General features: G+C 39.5%; 1 protein-coding gene and 1 long non-coding RNA gene across 3 annotated transcripts in view; one reads left to right on the plus strand and one right to left on the minus strand.

The window, feature by feature from the left end:
- The window catches only part of TTPA (alpha tocopherol transfer protein), a 60,311-nt gene that overhangs the window by 24,229 nt on the left and 8,950 nt on the right, over positions 1-27,132 (minus strand). The gene's annotated exons all lie outside the window — the stretch shown is intronic.
- LOC128775335 (uncharacterized) lies at positions 215-26,249 on the plus strand. 2 transcript variants are annotated; one of them, XR_008420012.1, is made up of 4 exons: positions 215-296; positions 20,131-20,224; positions 24,357-24,544; positions 26,095-26,249. It is a non-coding gene; the product is annotated as an uncharacterized LOC128775335 (long non-coding RNA). The 2 variants fall into 2 exon arrangements; XR_008420013.1 differs by lacking the exon at positions 26,095-26,249 and having other exon boundaries at positions 24,357-24,673.

Genomic DNA, 27,132 nt, shown 5'->3' on the forward strand with positions numbered 1-27,132 from the left:
TTGGTTTACTCTCTTGGGGGATATTGGAAGAATGGGAGGGGGCGGGGAGCAGGTGGTCAGTTTCAAGGGCCTCTGTTTGCTTTTTCTATGATAGCACTTACTCCGTGGGTCGTAAACAATATGGGGATTCTGCCAGATACTAAGTATGTTTAATTGTATTATATATTCTGCAAAGTGAGGAAATGACCATAGGATCAATCTCCTATCTCATCAGGTCCATTGTAAAATAAACTCAGGTGAAGACTTCATCTATCACCTGACCTCCACAAGCCCCGTTCTGCCTGGAGACCACGGTGGTATGTTGGAGCCCTGGGGATTACCTTCGTAATGTCTGGTAACCCTCCCATGCACTAGGTCTTTCTCTTTATCCTTGTTCTCTTGCTCTGAGAAATGGCTGCAGGTACCTCTGGGCATGACTTGGGGGAAGGGTCATGGTATACACCTGTTGGAGCACAGGAACTGGTCTCATAGGACCCAGCTTCTCCTCAAAGATCCTCACATCCGTGAACCAGGCACTTGTTTAGATATGTAAACTAGGTACTTATTTCTTCATTTTTGAACGATGCATGCCATTCTTTAGTTGTGCATCAAGAATCATGTGGATTAGTAGAGTAAAAATTGTTCCCCTTGTTAGGAATATTATCTCGCTTACTGCTGGCATTTATTTGAAAATGACGTGTGTAAAAGCCTATATAAAAGTTTGTTTATTTAAACAGATGTATATACTCCTACTATGTGTCAGGTAGTATTCTGAGTTCTTTACAAATGTTAACTCATTTAGGGAAGAGTACGCAATGGGAAAAAGATAGTCTATTCAACAAATGGTATTGGGAAAACTAGACAGCTACATGCAGAAGAAGGAAACTGGACCACTTTCTTACACCACACACAAAAATAAACTCAAAATGGATTAAAGTCCTAAATGTGAGACCTGAACCGTAAAAATCCTAGAAGAGAGCCCAGGCAGTAATCTCTCTATCAGTCGTAGCCACATTTTTCTAGATATGTCTTCTGAGGCGAGGGAAATAAAAGAAAAATTAAACTATTGGGACTACATCAAAATAAAAAAACTTCTGCACAGTGAAGGAAACAATCAACAAAACTAAGAGGCCACCTACTGAATGCGAGAAGGTATCTGCAAATGACATATCTGATGAAGAGTTAGTATCCAAAATATATAAGGAACTGATACAACTCAACACCCCAAATAAAAATAACCCAATTAAAAGTGGGCAGAAGACGTGAACAGCCATCTCTCCAGAGAAGACACACAGATGGCCAGCAGACACATGAGAAGATGCTCAACATCACTCTTCATCAGGAAAATGCAAATCCAAACTACAATAAGATATCACCTCACACCTGTCACAAAGGCTAAAATCAAAAACTCAAGAAACAGCAAGTGTTGGCAAGGGTGTGGAGAGAAAGGAACTCACATGCACTGTTAGTAGGAATGCAAACTGGTGGAGGCATTGTGGAAAACCGTATGGAGGTTCTTCCAAAAGTTAAAAATAGAACCACCCTGGGATGCCTGGGTGGCGCAGTCAGTTAAGCGTTTGACTCTTGATTTCAGCTCAGGTCATGATCTCACGGTCATGAGATAGAGCCCAGCTTAGGATTCTCTCTTTCCCTCTCTCTCTTTCTGCCCCTCCCCGACTTGTGCCCACTTGTTCTCTCTCAAAATAAATAAATAAACATTAAAAACATAGAACTACCCTACAGTATAGTAATGACACTACTGGGTATTTACCGCAAAAATGTAAAAACACTAATTCAAAGGGATACATGCACTCCTATGTTTATTGCAGCATTATTGACAATAGCCAACTTACAGAAGTATCCCAAGTGTCCACTGATAGATGAATGGACAAAGAAAATGTGGTCTATACACACTGCAATATTATGCAGCCGTTAAAAAAAATGAAACCTTGCCATTTGCAATGACATGGGTGGAACTAGAGAGTATAATGCTAGGCAAAATAAATCAGTCAGAGAAAGACAAATACCGTATGCTCTCACTCATATGTAGAATTTAAGAAACAAAACAAATGAGCAAAGGAAAAAAAGAGAGACAAACCAAGAATCAGACTCTTAACTATAGAGAACAAACCGATGATCACCAGAGATGAGATGAGTGGGGGAGTGGGTGAAAAGGTGATGGGGATTAAAGAGTACACTTATCATGATGAACACTGAGTAATGTATAGAATTGTTGAATGACTGTATTAAACACCTGAAACTAATATAACACTGTATGTTAATTATACTGGAATAAAAATTTAAAAAACCATGTCAAGTCACTTAATTTTCATCACAATCCTGCATGGTAGATTCTATTACTCCCAAGCTATTTTGGAGGAAACTGAGGAACAGAGACATTAAGTAACTTACCCAACACCACACAGCTGGTATTAGTCCAGTTCAGATTGCTTAATTATAATTAAGATTTAACCACCATGCTATGTTGCATCGAACATGCAATCATTTTTCATAAGAATTTAAGTTGTGGAAAGCGAATGATTTTAATACAGAAATGACCGATTGGGTCAATGTAGTATCATTATGCCTAAAAATAAAACCATTGAGTAAACATTCAGATTACTAATACCTACCATTTTTTCCAGATACTGTGCTAGGTATTTTACATACATTATCTCTAATTTCGTAACAGAGCTTCAGTGTGGGGTAATATTACCCCTGTTTAGAAAGGAGAAACTTGGATCTCAAGAGGTGATTGCAACGCAGCCTAATGCCACTCGGCTCTTACATGCTGAGCAGGCCAGGTCCTGACATTACATATCTGCCTACCTGAGCCACCGGCATATTAGGAACATTGTGATAATGTAGGCCGCTCTCAGAGGGACATGGTAATTGACTCTAATTAAATTGAACATACAACAGCCGAGAATGAATCCTAGAATACCTCTCCTTACTCAAGTACATATCTTTCACTCATTTAGACTCAGAGAACTAAATCACGCAAACATCCTTACATTCAGTGGTAACAGATGATGCAGTATTTTCTGTGGCTGAAAAGCCCTGGGCATTGGAGGTACTTTAAGAGTTGGAATGAGATTCTGTTTCTCACCAGATCTGTGCTACTCAGGAAATACCTGAGTAGTAAAGACTTAGCTTTCCTCCTCACTCAGTGGGGATCATTTTTACCACATGACAATATTTCTGGACTCAACTCGAATGAGATAATACACGTGAAAGTATAGGGTAAGTGAGTAAAAATTTAGGCTAAGATAAGTATGCTCTGTGTGTTCAAGATCTGTTTATGGTCATATAGATTCATAATATATATTTTGCTAACCCTAACCCTGACCCTAATATACCAAAACGCTTACGCCCATTCCTTGTTTCGTGACTCTGACTTAGCTGACTACTAATCTAAATCAGTTAATTTTGAGTCTGCTCCTTCACCATCCGTGTCCCCAGTGAATGATCTCAGGATGACATGAGTTGTTCAGAATCTATTCTTTCCTTTCTGACCTTAAACAGTGAACCCCAACTCTATCCCAAATCCCTGAAACCTCGTTTCATTGCTGAGACACACACTTTCCTGCATTTTACATCTCTGAAATTGGGATATATGTAAGTGGCTTGCGACAGCCGCTCTCCGTCCGACCACGGTTGTGACCTAACAGATGTTGCTGCACACCCTAAAGGGCCAGACTGGCAGAAGGCGTGTGAGTGACATGGAAGAAAATCCAGAACGAAAAGAGCGCCGTGAACTTTTTTGGTGGTAAAGCGTATCATGAGGAAATATTTGCTGATTTAGTCATTTGGTGAGTGTGCGATAAAGTGGCATTAAATACATTCTCAAGGTTTTCACCACTATCTAGACCTAAATCTTTCTTCATTATCCTCAACCAAAACTCTGTAGCCATTAACCCATAACTTCCCTCTCTCCAGCCCCTAGCAATCTCTATTCTACTTTCTGTGTCTATCTATCAACCTGCCTGTTCTAGGACCTCATACAAGTACCTTCATATAAGTAGAAAACATAATGTTTTCTAGATCCATTCATGTTGTAGCACATATAAAAATGGCTTTACTTTTAATGGTTGAATGATATTCCATTGTTTGTATATACCACATTTTCTTTATCCATTCTTCTGTCCACGGGCACTTGCGTTGCTCCTATTTTTTTTTGACTATTGTTGCTACGAGCACTGGTGTAGAAGTAGCTGTTTGAGTCCTCTGGATATACAGCGAGATGTGGCCTTTGAGTCATCCGGTAGTTCTCTGTTTAACCTTTTTAGAAACTGACACACTGTTTCCCACAGAGGCTGCAATTGCTGTAATCTTGGGGTGCCCAGCTGTCACAGTTGGTGGAGCATGAGACTCTTGAACTCAGGATTGTGAGATCAAGCCCCATGTTGGGCCGACTTTTAAAAAAAAATTGTAAAAAGAAAAAACCATTGTAAAAAGAAAAAAAAAATTGGTGTAATCTTTTATCCCCCATCAACCAAAAGATTGAGAGTACAGACCAAAAGGTCATGGGCCAGAGACTTTGGGGGTCTCAACATCCCCAATGTCAAAATAAAGCAGCTGTATTTCATTGTAAACCTGGCTTAGAATCCAGAACCAATGGAGTTCGTTCTTCCATGGATTCTTCTAACAAATGCTGCATTTTGACGCCACAGGGAATAGTAGTTGAGTGGCAAACTGTGCACATGGATGAGTCTGAATTAAAAAGTGATACAAAAGAGGTAGTCCCTGGCCGGGAAGAAGTTTAGGAGTGCACTAACCACAATATAATGCTAATGCCCTCTTTCAGTGAATCTAAGGTGCTATACATTATAATACAATATTATATATGTTATATATTACATATATATATAATAGAAGTAAAGATGCATTAACTTATGATGCATTGCTATAGCATCATGGATTATAATATACCTCCTGGTTTTAGCAATATAAAAATGTGGGAAAAAATGTGTTTTAGGGGTGCCTGGGTGGCTCAGTTGGTTAAGCATCTGACTCTTGATTTCGGCTCAGGTCATACTCTCACAGTATATGTTACCGAGCCCCATGATGGGTTCTGCGCTAACAGCTTGGAGCCTGCTTAGGATTCTCTCTCTCCCTCTCTCTCTCTCTGAATCTCCTCCCACTCACAGGTGCACACACGCACACACACACACACACACTCTCTCTCTCTCTCTCTTTCTCTCAAATTAAACATTTTTTAAAAATGTGTTTTAGACTCAGTGAAATATAGTATTTCCCTTCTTATGTATTAATAAAAGTTATTGAGTTGTATAGGATAAAAATACCTAAGTTTGAAAAGCTCTTTCTATAAATATAAAATAAAGTATTTGGATGATAAGAAAGCATTGTATCATAATATTTTTCTTCCTCAATGATAATGGTGCCATTTACAATCAATGACATCTTAGCTTTGATAAAATAATATATCAGCTTTACTTATACTTTGATTCTGTTCACTTCTTAGTCTTGAGTTAAATTATGACTCTAACTCCTACTTACCAGTATCTATCCCTGTTACAATCTTTTATGTGACAGGTACAGCATCAAGTCCTGATGGTCCGAACCAGTTAAATCTTTTAAGATATTAGTGGTTGGGGGTAGTAGCTACAGAAGAAGTTCTCTATAGGAGTTTTAGTATAACAGCCTTTTTGTTTAGCAAATGGTAAGGAAGATTCTACTTCCCAAGCTGGAACAGACATTGGAACAATTTACCTGGGGTTTTGTTAGAGACAGAGATTTCCAGCCCCATCCAGACCTATTAATCAGAATCTCCAGAGAAGACGCCTAGAAATCTGCATTTGTAATAGACACCCAGGGGATCCTTAGGATAAGGCAAGTTTGAGAATCACTGACTGAAGGTAATCGATTACCTTCAGACCTACGCCTACAGATTTAATAACTCTAAAAGTGGCATGATATAGGCCCTCCATCTAGATGAGCTACCATGCTGATCAAGGAGATATCTTGGAGCTATCTGAACAATTCAAAAGGGAAAGGCTCAAAAACGTCACCTTTAAAAACCCTAAAATGTAGCTTTTCTAAGTTCCACTTAGCCTAAATGCAGGAATGTACATCCTCAGTGGGTAGTTTTAATTCTGTCCTGTTAAAATACAGTCGGTTAAGGAAGGGATTATAAAAATAGCCTATGTCCACATCTGTTAACATAGTATCTGGTGACCTGAATGCCACTTATTTAGGCACACAGACCTGTTCCTTAAGGCTTTAGATACGTAATCGGAGGCTTTGGGCTGTTGAAGTTACCTTAAACCTCATTTCATCAAAAAGACCCGTACGTTAATTACTTGCAAACCACAACGTATGGAAGGAACCACGAAATCTCTGAAGAATGCTGGCTCATAACCCTAACCCACACGGCCCTTTCTTAGTAAAGTCGCCATTTTCGGGTGCAAATTATAATTATGATAAATAACATTCATTGTAAAAGGGAGACTGCACGGAGATTCTAACGTCCGCCAGTTGTCCCCTTGAGGAATCCTGTTTGCCTCCATTCAGCGCCCTTGACATCCAGGACAGATGACCGCCGCGTAGTTCAGTACTCGTTGAATGTTGAACTGCGGAATGGGATTTTCTATCACACACATACCTGCTAACTATGTGCCGGGAATCATTCCAAGCACTTCATATATTATGTCTCGTAGAGATTGGTAGTCAGTTTTGAGAGAAATCATCCTGCCATCTTCCAGCAGCAGCAATTTCTTTTACAAATGCTTGTAAAGTGATGCCCGTGTGCCAGGCACTGTGTGAGATCATGTGAAACTTTATTTTAGACTGGCTAGCCCAAAACAGCTTATTTCAAAACTTACGTGACAGAGACTCATTCAATCTCTCTTCCTTCTCTAGAAAAAGAAAAGAACCGGACTAGATACTTTCTGAGGTATAAACTTTAAAGCTCTAAAACATTCTGATTCTATCAACCTAAATTTTGCTCTCTCCCATAATACCTTAAATGAGAGCATTTATATGGCTAACATTATATCCATTAGAAAATGTAAAACTCGGGGCGCCTGGGTGGCTCAGTCAGTTAAGCATCCGACTTAGGCTTAGGTCATGATCTCACATTTGGTGAGTTCGAGCCTTGAGGTGGGTTCTGTGCTGGCAGTGAGAAGCCTGCTTCAGAGTCTGTGTCTCTCTCTCTCTCTCTCTCTCTGCCCCTCCCCCGCTCATACTCTGTCTCTCTTTCTCTCAAAAAATAAAAAAAAATAAAAAAAAAGAAAAGAGAAAGAAAACTTTAAAATCTTCGCATGGAAATGCTTCTGTATGGTGGAAAGGAAAATTAACGTAAGTAGCTACATCTATATAGCCCAGGGTCTGTATAATCAACACTAAGAAGAACTCCTAACCTAAGAGATCTCCTATCCCCAACAAACAGGATGACAGCAGTGGAGTGACGATTGAGAAAAGCACCTGCATATGAGGGAAGACATTTCCTGCACTGTAGTTATTATCTAACATCAGATTAAGAATATGAACAGTGCCAGTTTGTCTTGTTTCATAGGTAAATGTTAATATGTAATTTTTCTGTTGTATGAAAATCATATATGTAAATTGTCCTATTTGAGAAATAAGAATAAACATGGATATGTAAAGATTTTGGAAGGAATGAGGCAATCAGCATCTGCAGTCTGTTTATTCAGTGGTGGCCTTTGGTACACTCCCCAGTGTTGTAAATATCCAAAGACCAACTCGGGCATGTGTTTACCTAGCCTTGCCCTTTGAGTTCCTTCTGGAGCTCAGTTATGCAAATTCACCAAGTTCAGATAGTACCTCCAAATAGGGTTTGCTTAAGTTTGTATTGCTAAAAAATGTATATATATACAATGGGAGATGATTCAACCATAAATGACAAGGAAATCCTGCCCGTGGGGACAATATGGATGGACCCAGAGGTCATTATGCAAAGCAAGATAATTCACAGATAAACACATATTCTGCATGGTATCACCGATCTGTGGAATCTAAAACAAGAAAGAAAAGAAAAAAGAAAAATGCTGCTAACTTTGGGCTTAGTTTTTTTCCTCTTTTCTAGTTCCTTGAGGTGTAAAGTTAGGTGGTTTATTTGAGATTTGTTTGTTTGTTTCTTGAGGCAGGTGTTTATTGCTATGAACTTCTCTCTTAGAACTGCTTTTGCTGAATCCTGTTAGTTTTGGTGTATTGTATTTCCCTTTTCATTTGTCTCAAGGTTTTTTTTGATTTCTCTTTTGATTTCTTCTTTGACCCACTGTTGTTCAGTAACATGTTGTTTAATTTCCACATATTTGTGAATTTTCTCGTAATCGATTTCGTTTCATACCACTGTGGCCAGAAAACATTTTTGACATGATTTCAATCTTCTTAAATATATGAAGACTTGTTTTGTGACCTAACATACAATTTACCCTGGAGAACGTCCCATGTACACTTGAGAAGAACGTGTGTTCTATTGCTTTTGGATGGGATTGAGCTTTGCTTTGTGAGATGTTTAAAAACATTTTTGTTTTGAGTCATCATGTTGAGCCCAACGTGGGGCTTGAACTGACGACCCCGAGATCAAGAGTCACACACTCTACTGACAGAGCCAGCCAGGCGTCCCTGTGAACCATTTTTTTGATTACCAATTCAGTCTTTTTATTTGCTGTAGGTCTATTCATATTTTCTATTTCTTTTTGCTTCAGTTTTGAGAGTTTGTGTCTTTCCCGTGTCAACTTCATCTAGGCTATCTAATTTGTTAGCATACATTTGTTCTCAGGATTCACTTACAATCCTTTTTATTTCTGTAATGTCTGTAGTGACATTCCCTCTTTCATTCCTGCTTTTAGTAATGTGAGACTTCTCTCTTTTTTTTCTTAATCTAGCTAAACTTTCGTCGATTTTGTTGATCTTTTCAAGGAACCGTTTTCTTTTTTTAAGTTTATTTATTTCTTTTCGTAATCTCTACACCCAACGTGGAGCTCGAACTCACAACCTTGATATCAACAGTTACATGCTCTTCAGACTAAGCCAGCCAGGCGGCCCCAAAAAACCAACTTTCAGTTTCATTGATTCTCTCTATGGTTTTTCTATTTTCTATTTTGTTTATCTTCATTCTGATCTTAATAATGTTTTTCCCTCTGCCACCTTTGAGTTTAGTTTGCTGCTTTTTTGTTTTAGAACTGCAGTTCCTTATGGTGGAAAGTTAGGTTACTCACTTGAGATCTTTTTTTAACGTAAGCATTTACAGCTATGTATTTCCCTCTGAGCACTGCTTTCAGTGCATTCCATGAATTTTGATATGTTGTGTTTTACTTTTCATTCATTTCAAAGTGTTTTCTAGTTCCCTTTATGATGCTTTTCTTTGACACATTGGTTATTTAGGATCGCGTGATTTAATTTCTATAGATTTGTGCATTTTCTGGTTTTCCTTCTGTTAGTGATTTCTACTTCCATTGTGGTCAGAGAAGATCTTTGTTTGATTTCAATCTTAATTTATTGATACATTGATAATAGTGATATTACTGATTAATCTTCTTTTTTGTCAACTAACATATGATTTATATAGGAGAATCTTCCATGTGGTCTTGAGAAAAATATGTCTTCTTCTTGTTGTTGGATGGATTATTTTATAGATATTTATTTGGTCTAGTTGATCTATAATATCTTCAAGTCTTCATTTTCTTGTTGATCTTTTGCCACAGTCTTCTGTTCATTTTTGAAAGTGGGGTATTTGTTTGTTTGCTCTTTTATTTTTCTATTTCATTAATATCTCCTCTAATCTTTATTATGTCCTTGTAATGCCTGCCCATCCTTGCACCTAGGTCTTTCTATGTATTTATAGCTATTTCTTTAGCCACCTAGCATTACTGGGTCAAAGGATATGAACATTTTAAAATATCTTGATACATGTTGCTACCCCATCTTCCAGAAAAATTGGACTAATTAATAACTGTGCCAAATAGGCAGGTTAGGATACTGATGCAGCAATGCTATATTAATAGGGTTGGTAGCTTAAGCAGTATCAGTCTCCTACTGCCACTGTGACCGGCTGCCACTAACTTAAAACAACACAGATTTATTCTTGTACCATTCTGAGGCCAGAAGTCCAAAATCAGTTTTACTAGGCTAGAGTGGCGGTGTTTGCAAAGCTGCTTTATTCTGGAGGCTCTTAAAAGAGCCTTTAGTCCCTTGTGTTTTTTAGCTTCTAGCCTGTGTTCTTTGGCTACGGCCCCTTCCTTTATCTTCAAAGCACATCACTTCAATCTCTGCTTCCATCATCACATGGCCTTCTCTGACCTTGACTCCTCCTGTGTCCCTCCTACAAGGACTGTTGTAATTAAATCAAGCCCACCCTGATAATCCAGAATAGTCTGCCCATCTCAAGACCGTTCATCTAATCACATCTGCAAAGTCCCTTTTGTCGTATAAGATTCACGGCTTCCAGGGATTAGGATGTGGATGGCTGGAAGTCATTATCCTGCCTACCACTGCATCAGCCTTTTATACACACTACATAAATTTATGCACAAGTGATAAAATCTGACATACATTTTAGTTGCCAAATCTATCTAATGGCACAATATTACAACTAATGGCATTAAAGTTCACTTGTATTATTGATAGTATTACTAGGAACAGAGCTGAGGAGCATCTATTAGCATAATTCCGTGGTGTCTGAGGCCATGAGCTGGAGAGATCACTGCAGGGCAAATGCACAGCGAAGAGGGAAATTTCCTGAGCCTCATTGACAAAGAGCATCTGGGCCAGAAAAATTAGGCTTTTGGCACAGACTACTCTAAATGTCATACATAATCACATGCATGTAATCATCAATGTGTCATAATTTTGGATTCTTATAGCTGAAAATCTGAAAGTTGAGAACTGCTGGTAATTGGAAAATTACTGATCCAAATTTGTTTTTTAATTTTTTTTAATGTTTATTTATTTTTGAGAGAGAGGGAGACAGAGCATGAGCGGGAAAGGGACAGAGAGAGAGGGAGACAGAATCCGAAGCAGGCTCTAGGCTCTGAGCTGTCAGCACAGAGCCCGATGCTGGGCTCGAACTCACAAGCTGTGAGATCATGACCTGAGCCAAAGTCAGATGCTTAATCATCTGAGCCACCCAGGCGCCCCAACTGATCCAAATTTCTTAAAGCACTATGTTGTAAATTATGCTTCACAAAATATAGTCCAGATACCTCCAGTTATTTCTAAGGAACTCACAGTTATCAGAGTTGGATGTACATCTCTTTAATGTTTGTAAGAGACCATTGTTTATATTATCACTTAGCATAAATCAATAAATTTTTTATTATATGTAATAGGTGAAGAGATTGATGGGGGGAGGGGGGGAAGAATAATACCTTGAACTGCAAAACAGAATCAAAAGTTTGAGAACCGAGTAGATTTAAAAAAAAAAAAAAAAGCAATTCATTCCACCATAGCACCACCTAGTGGAACTTTAGAAGAAATCAATTGGTTTTTCTATCCGCCTTGGATGGGCAAAATAAAATGTAAAGTGAATAAGGGTTCATTTAAAAGTAAGCTCAATATAAAATGCAGTTCCTAAAGCAATTAAGAGATTGATATGCTCTATTGAAAAATAAGGAACAACCTTATATTTGTACAAAAAATCCCATTTTTTTCTAGTTACAAATTGAGAAATACTCATTTTATGTACTTTACAAAATAAGAATGAGTACACTAGAATAAAAGTCATTCATAATTCCACCATTCAAGAATGTATATAAGTTCAAACATTTTTCTATGTCCATGTCTATACATGTATATTTTATTTTTAATGTTTATTTATATTCAATATTTATATTTAATTTTATTTAAGAATAAAATTTTAATTTATTTTAATACTTATTTATATTTAATATTTACTATTTATTTAGTGTTATTTATATATTTTTTAATGTTTATTTATTTTTGAGAGAGAAAGAGACAGAGAGTGCAAGTGGGAGAGAGGCAGAAAGGGAGACACAGAATCTGAAGCAGGCTCCAGGCTCTGAGCTGTCGGCACAGAGCCTGACGCAGTGCTCAAACTCACAAACTGCGAGATCATGACCTGAGCCGAAGTCGGACGCTTAACGGACTGAGCCACCTGGGTGCCCCTATACATTTATATTTTAAAATGGAGTGTATGTCATAGTACTGTTTTCATTTAGCATTTCTTTGGCTACATTAAGCTATTAAATTTTTATCTATAATAATGTTTCATGGATGAATCCACTAAAAATACATATAAATTGAACATATGTTTTGGCTAATTAGCAAGAGCAAAAAAACTGAAAAAGACTACCTCCAGTTTGAGTCTGACCAAATTTCCATGAACTAGTTACTCAACCTCAGCTAAGTAGTAAAATTTATTGAAGGTCAAGGTCAGTTTCTTCTCAATAAAATAAATGGGAATAAAGTTGACTTCTATAGTGCTGATATGAATAGTGCAAATAAAATAACTAGTACAGAGAGAGATTATCAATAAATAATAACCATATCTGTGTTTGTTGACTTAAACTAAATAGATACGAAAATCATTTAGTAATGATGGAAATACATTTTATGGGTATTAGAATTGACCTATCACAACCGTTAAAACTCCTTTATTATACATTAGTAGAATTTTTACAGATTAGAATTTGTTTAAAATTAAATTGTATTATGTCAACTCAATAAAGTGTTTACCTTTTATATACATTTTATTAGACTCTGTCCAAAATTAAACAAAAATGTGTCAAATATATATAATTTTATGGAATTGTAAGAACGATGTCGTGTTGACTTTCACCTCTATGTAGGTAATTGCTGTATCTGTATCTGATGTCCTGACTTGTCATGTCAAATTTCAGGTGTCTTCATCTATGAACATATGTAGGACATTTGAAAAATGAGGTAAAACTGTTCATATTGTTATGTGTTTTTCAATTTTAACTATTATATATATGGTCAATATATACTTTCCACTAATCCCTTGCTATAAACTGTTCTAATCATTATCTTTATGCATCTTTGCCTGCAAATCAGATTACTTCCTTAGGATAAACTCCCTAAAAATGAAACTGTAGAAGTAACAAGAACCTTAGAGTAGAAATAATGACATGTCTTGCGGGGCTGATCTTTACAGCCTTAGTCCACAAAGGCAGGGGTAAGACCCCTCAAAGCAAAGTGAACTAAGTAATTCTAGGGTGGCCAATATTAAGTTACCAAGAAAGCCACCTCTCTCATGGTCTAACTAGACCCAGGGATTGAGTCGACAATATCTGAAATAATATTTGGAGTATATCTTAGTTTGGGCTCTCTGGAAGGAGCACGTGCTGTGACAATCTGCTTTCTGGAGGTGTTAGGGATTGCTCTCAGAAACAGCACCCCTAGGGGTCCAGGGAAGCAAAGCTGGCAGGAGTTGAGCCATGATTCAGCTGCTGGAGAGAGAAGCCTCAGTCAATCCCAGAGCCAGCTTGAGCTTCACAGCTGGATCACCCTTCGGAGATGAAGGAAAGAGATCTGTGGCCCCCACCCCAACCAGGAACTGCAGGCCGTTGCTGGGGAGGTGGGGTAACCTTGGGCAAAACAACTTCTTCTGAGCGCAGTTCCTGCAGGAGGTCTGTGAGCCATCAGCAGCCAAGAATGGGGGTGGTTGAGGAAATGGGTGCCTCGGTTCTACGGGGAAGGGGGGATCTGGGCAGGACACCACCACAGCAGATAAATTTTCTGGTCAGTCTTCCCCGAAAGTTACTTCTTTCAGCTAAGGCCTCCATAACATTGCAGCAACCTTTGAGTTCATGTTTCATGCTTGACCATTACCTGAACGACAGACTTCCTATGTTGCCGTTTAAATAGAGACTCAAATGTGTTATCAGACAATTCAGAAAACTGCCGTTCTCTGTGAACACTGAGAAGCCTAGCAAACAATTGCTTCTGAATGAAGTCCACTATCTCTCCAAGGAGATAGACGATCCAAGGAAGCACACCGGAGGCCAAGGTCAGCGTCCCCTTAGAACTTAAAAAAATGTCTTCCCAAAGCATATATGCGAGAGAACTTCCGGCCCTGAGATTCCACTCAACACAGCATGGTAATGGGGCTTCGGGAATTTCAGCCTCTGTGAAATGAACAGGCACTTCAAGGACTCAGTTAGAATAGCAGGTAGTCACCAAAGACATATAAGTAATCGTCAGTACAGTGCACACAGAAGGAGGCTAGGAAATTAACTGTACTACTGTTGGGAAGACTAAAACGTCATAAAATACACCGCCAAAAGTCGTGAAGCTGGTAAAGTGAAATTTCTTCATCATCGTTTTGTCCCTTAATTTTTCTATAGATATCAGATGGAGTTGGAGAAATTCTGCTGGTTTTCCTGACTTTTTTTTCTTTTTTTCCCCAATGTTTATTTATTTATTTTTGATGTTTTTTTTTTTTTTTTTTTTTTTTAACGTTTATTCATTTTTGAGAGACAGAGAGAGAGCGCGAGCGGGGAAGGAGCAGAGAGAGAGGGAGACACAGAATCCGAAGCAGGCTCCAGGCTCTGAGCTGCCAGCACAGAGTCCGATGTGGGGCTCGAACTCACCGGACTGCGAGATCATGATCTGAGCTGAAGTCAGCCGCTTAACCCACTGAGCCACCCAGGCGCCCCTATTTATTTATTTTTGAGAGAAAGAGAGAGAGAGAGACAGAGAGAGGGAGAATCCCAAGCAGGCCCTGCACTGTCAGCGCAGAGACCGATGCGGGGCTAGAACTGAACGAACCCGTGAGATCATGACCTGAGCCGGAATCAAGAGTCAGACGCTTAACCGACTGAGCCACCCAGGCACCCCTGATGTTTTTTCTCTAACTTCATTCTCTTCCGAATCCCTACAGCAGCCTCTGGATTTTCAAACAAAATTCCGTATCTTAGATTGGAGTGTACATGACGAACTGCATGCTCTGTGCTGATACAACGTGGGGTTCTGCACCTTTGGTGCTTTTCAGTATTTCCCTGGTGCTTTGCAGCTCCTCTGGCTGCGTTGGGATTTACTACATTAATGAATCCCTGGTTAGCTGGTTTAAGGGGATGTACGTCCATCCCTTTTTCTCCATCTTAGGAAGTGAGACATATCATTTCAATTTGCCAACGATTATCTTTTTCACTTGATGTGGTCATCATTAATTCCTCCAATCGTCAGCCCTTCTCAGCTACATTACTGGACCACCTGTTATGTCACATCAACCTGCTGTGCCCCAGCCAGGCTCCCTGTCTCTCTCTCCCTCTCAGGTTCCCATAAACCAGGGCACATAAGTCATAGCTTCCAAATATATTCTAAGCATATTCGTGTCAAATTCTATGAGAGAAAAGAACTGTTTCTCCAAAGAAGCAATATAATTATGGCAAAAGCCTATCCTGATCATCTATATTACAGGCTATTATTATTTTAATTTCACATTTCTTAAACTGTAAGATTGAGTCATTTGAGTGTCTTCTTTGATGAATTCCTGGGAATTGTCTTTGCCCATTTTTCTTTTGGAAATGTATTTTTTTGCCCATTGATTTGTAGATGATCTTTATCCATTACGGATATTAACCCATTTTTTTCCTTAATCTGATTTGTTTTCTAATAAAGAAGTAGAGAAAACTGGATGTGCCGAAATTACCTCAAATTTAACTTTTGCAATGGAGCTCAACATTCTCCTTTCACAAATGGGCATCATTTTAATATGTTCATAAACCTGTCCATAATATCACCTCTCTTCAAATCTCCAAGGCTAGAATCTTCTAAATTATCTTTAACTCTTCTCTCTGGAAAATCCCTCGTATCTGCAACCTATCACCAGATCTATCATTTCTTTGCTCAAAATAAATTCTTCTGTCATTCCCCACATCTGTTTTTATTTTTGTTTTACACCACCTTCAGTAAATCCCTCTCTCATGCTTCCTTCTGATGCAATAGAAATGATCTCCCCTGCCTCCATTATTCTCCAGTGAAAAACAGTTGTTTTTAAATCTCAAAGGATACTTGCATAACTTCGGGATTGACCTCAGGCAGGGGGAAAGGAGCTGCCAGAATTCCCCCAAAAAAAAAAAAAAAATGTAGGTCTGACATGTTTTTAAGCACGTGAAAGAAGGCTGATGATGGTATCATTTAAAAAAATGCAGACATACAGGCTAAGAAGAGGATCTCCAGGCATAGAATTGCAAAATCAAAGAATTTTAAAGCAAGTTGAACAGATTATGTAATCAAAGCCACTTATTTTATAGGTAAGAATATAGGAACCTCGAGAGATTGAATAATTTGTTCAAAGGTACATCTAATTATTATATATTTATATAGTTATAAGTTATATATATTATGAAATACAGATGAGCATTTTATAGTGTAGCATAAATAGGAAGTAAATACTTTAAAAACATTTTATTTTATTTTTAATTTTTTTAATCTTTATGTATCTTTGAGAGAGAGAGAGAAAGTGCGAGCAGGGGAGGAACAGAGAGAGAGGGAGGCAAGAATCTGAAGCAGGTTCCAGGCTCCGAGCTGTCAGCACAGAGCCCCATGCAGGCTGGAACTCACAAACCATGAGATCATGACCTGAGCCAAAGTCAGGCACTTAACTGGCTGAGCCACCCAGGCGCCCCTATTTTATTTTATTAATGGTACGAAAATCCTTTTTGCTCTTACTATTTTTTATTAAGTTTTTAAAATTTAATGTTTTTTATTTATTTTTGAGAGGCAGAGAGAAACAGAGCATGAGTGGGAGAGGGGCAGAGAGAGAGGGAGACACAGAAGCTGAAGCAGGCTCCAGGCTCTGAGCTGTCATCAGCACAGAGCCCGACATGGGGCTTGACCCCACCAACTATGAGATCATGACCTGAGCTGAAGTCAAACGCTTGACCAACTGAGCCACCAAGGCTCTTACTATGAACTATGTTTTTGGTGAGTGCCAAATGAATATGCACAATCAACTTTTAAATTTTTGGATTATCCGGGCGCCTGGGTGACTCAGTCAGTTAAGCGTCCAACTTCGGCTCAGGTCATGATCTCACGGTACGTGAGTTTGAGCCCCACCTCGGGCTCTGTGCTGACAGCTCAGAGCCTGGAGCCTGCTTCAGATTCTGTCTCTCTCTGTCTCTGCCCCTCCCCTGTCTGTGCTCTGTCTCTCCCTGTCTCTCAAAAATAAATACATGTTAGGGGCGCCTGGGTGGCGCAGTCGGTTAAGCGTCCGACTTCAGCCAGGTCACGATCTTGCGGTCCGTGAGTCCGTGAGTTCGAGCCCCGCGTCAGGCTCTGGGCTGATGGCTCGGAGCCTGGAGCCTGTTTCCGATTCTGTGTCTCCCTCTCTCTCTGCCCCTCCCCCGCTCATGCTGTGTCTCTCTCTGTCCCAAAAATAAATTAAAAAAAAAAAAAAAAAAAAAAAACGTTGAAAAAAAAAATAAATACATGTTAAAAAAAATTAAAATCTTGGATTATCAGTTTGATATAGCAACCCAAAAGTTGAGAATAAGCTTATTTTGACACTTGGTTATTTAAAAAACAGTAGGTCACAAAGATATGTAGATTCAATATTCATTTTTCAATTTGATCCACCTACTCAGAAGTTTTTATTGAAAAATCATTAGTAAAAATTCACCTTCCCTAATATCAATTCACTGTTCTTGATAAGTAAGTTGAAAATGCTGTACTTTCAAATTAAAAAAAAAAAAGTGCTTGAATCCCGTGGGCATGCCTCATTTTAAAGTGGAAGTAGTTAAAATAACTTAGAAAAATCTGTTCCCAAGTTTTCCAAGTGTGTAGAGATAAGAGACTTTTTACAGGTGACATATTTATATCTATTTACTTTACTTTTATTTTTTTATTTTCATAGAGAGAGAACGCACAAGCAGGGGACAGGGGCAGAGGGAGAGAAAAAGAATCCTATGTAGGCTCCGTGCTCAGTGCAGAGCCAGATGTGGGGCTTGATCCCACAACCCTGGAATCATGATCTGAGCTGAAACCAAGAATCAGATGCTCAACCGACTGAGCCATCCAGGCGCTTCTATTTATATCTATTTCAAAATAAAATTAAATGATTATTTCCAAAAATATGTCTTCAAAACACTTATTTTGAAGAAACAAAAACAAAAAACTGTATTTATATTTAAAACGTCATTATACGAACAGATTAAAGGTGTGAGTTTTTAAGTAACCACTAGGTGGAGTAATACTAAAAGTCTCATCAAAATAAAGGACGGCATAGCCGGAACTTTTTTTGTTGTTTAATTTTTATTGAAGATTAATATATACACACAATGTACACATATTTGACTCCAAAAGGATGATAGACCTAAATATTAGAGCTAAAACTATAAAACTTTTAGAAGAAAGCATAGAAGAATATCTTTATGACCTTGCTTTGGATAAAGATTTCTTAGGAAACAATAAGCATGAACCCTAAAAAACAAAATTAATAAATGAGACTTAAGTAAAAACTTGTGGTCTCTGAAAGGTACTACTATGAATAGGAAAAGAAAAGTCACAGACTGGGAGAAAACGCTTCCAAAATACATGTCTGATAAAAGACTTGCATCCTAAATATATAGAGAACACCCGGCACCCAATAAGGAGACAAACAATCCAATAAAGAGGCAAGAGATTTGGACACATCACGCAGGAAGAAATGTGGGTGGCAAATAAGCACACAAAAAGATATTCAACACCATTCGTCGCTAAGGAAAAGCAAATTAAACCACAATGAGATAGTTCTTCACAGCTACTAGAATGTCTAAGTGGGCCCACGTGGGATGACAATAACAAATGGTGATATAGAGCAAGTGGAACTCTCATAAATTGCTGGTGGGGATGCAAAATGATACTGCTATTTTAGAAGTACAGTTCAGGGGTTTCTTATAAACTTAAACATATATTACTATTCAACCCAGCAGTTCCACCCCTACACATTTGTTCAAGAGGAATGAAAACACCGGAACCTTCAGTGGGCAAATGTCTATTTGTAATAGCCAAGATTTCGGATAAGGTGCATGCTCATTAATTGGTAAATGGATAAACATATGTAGATAATGAAATGTAACAGCAAGGAATGAAGTCAGTATGTGGAATAACATGGATGAATCACAAAAGTATTACAGACGGGAGCGCCTGAGTGGCTCGGTTGGTTAAGCGTCCGACTTCGGCTCAGGTCATGATCTCACGGTCCGTGAGTTCGAGCCCTGCGTCAGGCTCTGGGCTGACAGCTCAGAGCCTGGAGCCTGTTTCAGATTCTGTGTCTCCCTCTCTCTGCTCCTCCCCTGTTCATGCTCTGTCTCTGTCTCAAAAATAAATAAACGTTAAAAAAAAATTTTAAAATAAATAAATAAATAAAAAAGTATCACAAACGATGCAACAAGGAAACACCTATACTCTACATGCCATTTTGCGAGTGTGTGTGTTATGTGTTTATTTAGATATAGATACATAATATGTAAAATATTATCATAAAATTACCAGGAGGATTACTGGGTCAAAAGCTATGTGTGTTTGTAATTTTGTAATTTTGTAATTAGCAACTGTACTAATTTACACCCCACCCGCAGTGCCAAGTGCACCTGTTTCCACACAACCTCATCAAGGGTGTGTATAAGTTTTGGATTTTTGCTAATCTGACAGAGAAATGGCATCTCAATAGAGATTTAATTTATATTTCTCTTCGCAGAAATTCTAATGTATTACTAGTATATTATTAATATATTCTAATATATTACTAATATATTAATTAATTACATTTAATTTATATTTCTCTTTGCAGAAATTCTAATATATTACCTGGTATTCCAGTTGTTCATCTTGCACACCCCCCTGAGGCACTCAGACATGACTTACCGTAGCACCTCAAACTTGTCTTGCAACTTTAAACCCCCATGCAATTATATAGACTGTTTCCCGATCCTAGAATGCCCTCACCTCCAGCATTTGCCTGTTGACCCCCTGACTACCCTCCAAAATTCTCACCATCTTTGTGAAGCTTTCCTTGGTTCTCTTAGACTATGATGATGTTGCTTTCCTCTGAGCTGCTGTCGTACTTTGCAGCTATAATCTCACATTTCATGGTGAATTGCAATTATTTTTCCAAATCACTGTGAGCTTCTGAGCATATTACAAGGTGTATCTAAGTTCTATAGGACAAGGGCTTCAATTCATTCAACTCTTTATCCTCAGGAGCTGAGAGGGAAGGGAGTCTGGCACAAAATAAGACTACGGTAAATGTGTGCTGATCTAAAGGAATGGTCTCTGCAGAAGCAAACACGTTTCTGTAAGTACATATGCATGAATGAATGCACATCTATGAAGGAAATTTTCTGATGAATAAATCTAACAGTGTAATTCTGTATCTAGTGATGATTTATCTCAAACTGTCCTCCCTGAGAACTCACATTTTAAAAATAAAAACTTATGGGGCGCCTGGGTGGTTCAGTCGTTTAAGCGACTGACTCTTGATCTCGGCTCAGGTCATGATCTCACAGTTCGTGAGTTTGAATCCTGCTTCCAGCTCTGCACTGATTGTGTGGAGCCTGCTTGGAATTCTCTCTCCCCCCCTCTCTGCCACTACCCTACTCGTACTCTCTGTCTCTCAAAATAAATACATAAACTTAAAAAAATGTTTTTTTTAAATCTATGTTGTTTGGTAGTCCAATATGGTCTAGAAATAGCTGGTAGACTGAGAGATCCAAGCATTTTCATTTTATGCTGGACTCCACCTGTCCTTAAAGGTCTTAAGGGACAAGATAATCTGAAATGCCAGCATGGAAGAAACTCCCTGCCTTCTGTGACAACTAGAGGCCGGGAAAATCCTTCTGATGGCGCTAAGAAACACGATCTGAGGTATAAGGGAACATGTAGCAGATACAGCAAAGCAAGTGCAGGTATCGGGAAGGCGCTGCCCCCAGAACCAGTGTCTGCTACCTCCCTCTAGTTTGGCCAGCTCTGCCTGTATTCTGAGGGCCTTACAGAAGGCCTTACAGAAGGCCTTACGTCGGGATCCCTCACCCATGCCAACACAAATTTGTACGCTGGTTTAAACCGAAAGGGCCCAGGAAAATTCATCATTATCTTCTCATCAAAAGTGTTATGCCTGGAAATAAACAACTTTATAAACCTGCACCTGCACACAAACCCAGTGGGGAAGGTGCATTTCTTAGCGCTCACGATCAGCACAGAATCTTTTGTAAAAGTTGTGGATAATGGGTTCATAAAGACAAGAAGCATTTCCTTATGACCCAAGGCCACTCCTGAAGAATGAGTACTAGGGAAAGCCAGAAAAGAATTGTTATGTGCTACTGAACAAGTATTAATTAAATAACTATGTGCTAGGCGTCATGCTAGGAAGCGGGGACGAAAAGTTGCATAAGATAGAGTCTCTGCCCTAAAGGCGCTTATATAAACTGGCTCTGAGGATGAAAACAATAGTATCATAGATTTGCACGGTGCTCTTAAGTTTACGAAGTGTGGCACATCTTGCAAATTCACTGCCCTGCCCCCTTTCCACACTACCAGAACGTAGAGGCCATTAACAAAATACACAGTGCTATGGAGGGTCAAGGAGAAGAGATTCCTCGTAGGAGGGTGACAGGGGTTGGTTGTGAAGACTCCACGAAGAAGAAAACATTCTGGATGAGCTTTGAAAGGGGAGCATATTTCGTCAGACCACAATTGGTGGCATTCATGATAATAAATAACTTGTGCATAGATGTAAAGTCAAGAGGATGTTAGGGACAAACGTGGGGGGAGCCTGAGGAGCGTTACCGGGCTGTGATAGAGTATCAGAAGAAAATGGCACTGGAAATAAAGGCTTGGGAATGCATGCTTCATTTATTGAGATTTGGGGTAAATTAAATTTTTTTAAATGTTTATTATCTATTTATTTTGAGAGGGGGGAGAGTGCACGCAAGTGGGGAAGGGCGGGGGGCGGCGGGGAGAGAATCCCAAGCAGGCTCCAAGCTCAGCATAGAGCCTGATGTGGAGCTCCATCTCATGACTATGAGATCATGACCTGAGCCGAAATCAAGAGTCAGATGCTTAACCACCTGAGCCACCCAGGGACCCTGGGAACTAGCAAACCGAAGGGATGAATTGTGCTTTGATCTGAGATAGGAGAATATTGGTTTAGCTACTTCAAAAAAAACTCTTCATTTATTTCAAACTATCCCTCCTAGTTTTACCTTATATGTACCAGCATATGGCTTAAATATCCCTCCTAGTTTGACCTTTTATGTCTCCCTCCCAAAATCTTGTCAAGACTACCCTTTTCCTAGTCAGTCACTAATCAATTCCTATACATTTCTCCTCTCCTCCCCTTCTCTCTCACAAGGCAGTTGTTTCTAGGATGATGAAATTTGACTTCTCTTTTATTTTAATTTATTTTATTTATTTGTGGTTTCTGATTTTTCTGTAATGAGCAGAAAGTGTTTTAATAATACAAGCCTATTTTCGAAATAAAATGTTTATTAATACCTGAGATTATATTCTCCAAGATTCTTCTATATAAAACATAAGTGTTATTTTTCTGTAATCTAATATCATGCATACCTTTCTGCAGTTTACCAATTATTGGATATCAAATTTTTGAAGTGATGAATAGTGCAGAGCAGTTACAATTAGATGAAAATAAATTAGTATAAAAAAGAACAATCCGGAGGTGCCTGGGTGGCTCAGTCGGTTGAGTGTCCGACTTTGGCTCAGGTCATGATCTCAGGGTTCGAGGGTCCGAGCCCCGCGTCGGGCTCTGTGCTGACAGCTCAGAGTCTGGAACCTGCTTCGGATTCTGTGTCCCCCTCGCCCTCCCGCCCTCCCTCACTCATGCTCTGTCTCTGTCTTTCAAAAAAAGTGAATAAACATTAAAAACAAATTAAAAAAAAAAAAAACAAAACAATCCAGGGCGCCTGGGTGGCTCCGTCCATTAGGCATCCAACTCTTGGTTTTGGCTTAGGTCAGGATCTCACAGTTCAGTTCCCATGTCAGGCTCCATGCGGACAGCACCAAGCCTGCTTGGGATTCTCTCTCTCCATCTCTCTCTGCCCCTCTCCCTCTCTCACATGCACAGACACACGTGAGCATGTCCTCTCTTTCTCTAATAATTACACATTTTTTAAAAGTACAATCCTTCTCCTGGAGCTAAAAGAAAAGGCAAAATAGGTAACAATTCTTAAAGATGCAGAAAATGTTACAAGACCACCTTTTTGACCAGCTTGCTTTCCACAAATATGAGCAATATGCTAGGCGAAGTTGACATCCAGATGGAATCCCTGGTCCTTATCCTCAAGGAGCTTAAAGAGCCAGTCAGGGACATGGGCAATACAAGGGATGCCCAGGTGCTAGAGAAGACAGAGCAAAGTGTCTGACCTCACCTAATAGGATCAAGGAAGGTATCCTGGAAGACAGTAATGTAAACGAGCCCCTGAAGGATGAGTAGGAGTTCCTCAAAGAAAAGGGTAGGGAAAAAGGGAGCACACAGGGATTTCCTGGCGGAAGCAATAATCTGTGCAAAGATACAGAGTCAGGATTGCATGTAGCACGTTGAAAGAATTCTACGTGGTATATTGAGGCCAGCAGGTAGGGGCGCATGTGTGTGTGAGTTGGTAGGAGTTAAAGGGAAGAACATAAGATAGACGTGTACAAAATGAGTCATGTTCAATATAGTACACTACAGTGTGGAAGAAGTTACCATCTTTATTTGTATGTAGTTTAGTTTCTATCTTCAAAAATTCTTCTTAAAAGGTAATTTATGTGACACCTATTATTAGTACAGTGACACAAATATACAAATTATTAAACAATACATTTGGCTGGGGGGCACCTGGCTAGCTCGTCAGTAGAGCATGGGACTCTTCGTCTCAGGGTCATGAGTTCAAGCACCAGGTTGGGTGTAGAGCTTACAATGAATGAATGAATGAATTTGACTGTATTGGGGATGAATGCTCAAAACTGTTTTTCTGGGGTCAGTGAAGCTTCGAGACAACTGCTCTAGGTGAGGGGAAACCACGAAGGGTTTGAAGGGGAGAGGGATGGCAACAAGATCTGAAACTTTGGCAGGAGGGTGAAGGACGGTTGGTGGGAGAAAGCATGCAGGCAGTTCAGAGGCAGCAGTCAATGTGAGAAATGGTGACAGCCTAAACTAGGAAGGGGGTTTGGTGGGACTGGTGAGATTCAGATGGGGCTTGGTAAACTGACACTTTGTGCAGTGCGGAGGGGAAATGAATAGAAGTAACAGAAACAGAAAGAGGATGGATGCTGTGTGAAACGATAACAGGTGAGCCAAATCAGAAGTCCCATGCAGAAAAATGTAATTCGCCATTATTACAGGATGCATATCCTGGTGTAAGTCACTGTTTATAATATTAGTTTAATGCAAGAATGCATTTTAAGCTCGAAATTTCTAACCCATACAGATATGACACAATAAATGTGCTGATGGTGACTGCCGACCCAGAAGTATACACAACTTACTATATTCTGATCAAAAGAAACATTTGAGGGGCGCCTGGGTGGCTCTGTCGGTTAAGCTTCTGACTGTGAGTTTGAGCCCCACATTGGGTGAGCTTGAGTTTGCTTCAGGTGAACTTGAGCCCCGCTTCAGGTGAGCACGAGCCCTGCTTCTTTCTCTCTCCCTGCCCCTTGTGGGATTATTTCTCTCTCCCTCTCTCTCTGCCCCTTGCTCACTTGTGCCCTCTCTCTCCCTCTCTCTCAAAAAAAAAAAAAAAAAAAAAAGTTAAAAAAAACATTTGAAATGTAATGAATTCCAATGGAAGTGGTTTAAAGTTCTGAATTCATTTATACTTGTAAACACCATAGAATGTTGTGAAAGATAGTGACATAATTACAAGAGCATAGTCTCTAAAACCTTCAGAGAACTCCCATCTAGACATAATATAAAGCTACAGATAATGTCTAGAAATAGGCACAAGGTGTAGGAATGAAACATTTTTACTCTAAAGCTATCAGTCATCACAAACTCAGTTGGCACATTGTGATAGAATGCTATTTTAAATAGTGGCTAGACTTTCCCTCTTGTTTTAGACCTAAGTGTGCGACCTCACCTTATTTTCCAGTCAACTTACCTCGCAAAGAAATAATGCAATAAAAACAAAACTTCTTCAAGTCCAAGGATACTCTTTCGTATGCCCACTATTCACTGGCTGTGCTGGATTTCACTTTCAATCCTGAAACAGCTCTTCCCTCTGCTTTCCCTCTACCGCTTTTCTCTCGATTTCATTTTGCCTTGAGTATATTCCTTCTTATATTTCATGTTCCAGTTTAAACATAATTTCCCCAAGGAGATGTTTACTGTACCAACATATGGCTTAAATACTTTCAGTCTCTGATCCTGCGTACTTACTTCCATTTTGGTAATGTTTATTTGACCTGCAATTTTTTTTTGTACCTACCTTGTACTGAGCCATAGACATCCCATGGGCACGAACACTGCCTGGCTCCACTGGCACTCAACAAACATTAACTGAGTAAAATTGAGCTGTATAGACCAGCTCTATAAACCAGGTCCATTAGGCCAGAATCTTCATTGACAAACTCGTAAGTGCGAGAGCCATAACTTAATTTTTACAATTCAACTGGATTTCCAGTTCAAGGCATCATTTTACCAGGCTGGCAAAAATTTTGTCTCGGTCTATTCAGTATCTTTCCCTCTTTTTCTCTACTATTTGCATAAAGCCAAGATACTGAGATGAGAGCTCATCTGTCCTTAGTGTCATCTGTCCCTTCAGTCACTTAAGACATCAATACCCATCTGGCCACGTTGAATTAGTCCAAGAGGGTTTCTCTGGAGACTTCCCTTTCCTATATTGTGTCTCTTTTGAGCAGGGTTTTTCTCCTCTACCTGTCTCCATCCTTGGGCCTGTGGGACTCATTCTGCTTCCTCGGGACTGCAGAGGGCACAGAGCCCGCCCCAGAGGTAAGCCCAGGGGCATGGAGCTACACCTGTCACTCGGCAGGGACGGCACTTTTCTCTTGGACTCCAGCAACACGCCTCATCTCTTGAAATTCCTTTCAAGCCTCTGGATTCTTGCTTGCCAGGGTACAGACTGTGGAAGAGAGAGAGGAAGCTGTGTTCTTACTGATGCAATCTCCCCACTCTTTGTCTATTCATCAGTATCTTCTTTTTATCTCTAGGCCTGCTTTTAAAACTCAAAAGCCGGAAGAGAATACCCCCAACTCCCTTGCAGCCACATTCCTTTCCTGAGTACAAATAAAGGAGCCTAGCTGATGCTTAGAAAAGACCAAGAAGACAGGAGAAAATGTTAAGGAAAGGGAGAGGGTCTGCATGAATACTGGTAAGTATCACAAGATTAGTATTCTGCTTCATACTCATAAGGAAAATCTTGATTCCTGAATGAAATATTTCTAGTGGGTTACTAATGGGAAGGTTAGGATTACTTGCATTTCTTTTTTTAAATTAATTTTTTTTAATGTTTATTTTTGAGAGAGAGAGAGTGAGTTGGGGAGGGGCAGAGAGAGTGGGAGACACAGAATCTGAAGCAGGCTTCAGGCACTGAGCTGTCATCACAGAGCCTGACGTGGAGCTCAAACCCATGAACCATGAGATCATGACCTGAGCCAAAGTCGGACACTTAACTGACTGAGCCACCCAGACGCCCCTTTATTTATTTTTGAGAAAGGGGGGTGGGGGAGGAGCAGAGAGAAAGGGGGACAGAGGATCTGAAACAGGCTCCTCACGGACAGCAGAGAGCCGACCTTGGGATTGAACTCATGAGCCATGGGATCATAACCTGAGCCAAAGGCAGACCCTCAACCAATTTAGCCACCCAGGCGCCCCAGGATTACTTGCATTTCTTAATCTGAGAATGAGTTAAAGTGCAATCACCATGGTGCTGTATAGAAAATCCCCTGGCATCTTCTCAGAGAGAACACTGGCTAACTGCCTGCTCGTTCCAGATGCTGGACAAATGCTTCTCAACGACACTGTATCATAGGCAACCCTGTGACATAGGCACGATGATCCCATTTTTAAAATGAGGAAATTGAGCAAGTGTTAAATAACTTAAATTCACACAGCTATTCAGTGGCTTCGCAAGAATTTGAAGCCAAATATATATGACTGAAAAATCCATGTGTTCGCTTTCTTTTTCATTGCCTGTCATAGAATTCTGGATTCATGTAGACCACTGGTCCAAGACGGTATTTTATTAT

This window comes from Panthera pardus, unplaced genomic scaffold (assembly GCF_024362965.1).
Source record: "Panthera pardus isolate Hobbes unplaced genomic scaffold, ASM2436296v1 HiC_scaffold_7, whole genome shotgun sequence".
NCBI classification, from domain to species: Eukaryota; Metazoa; Chordata; class Mammalia; order Carnivora; family Felidae; genus Panthera; species Panthera pardus.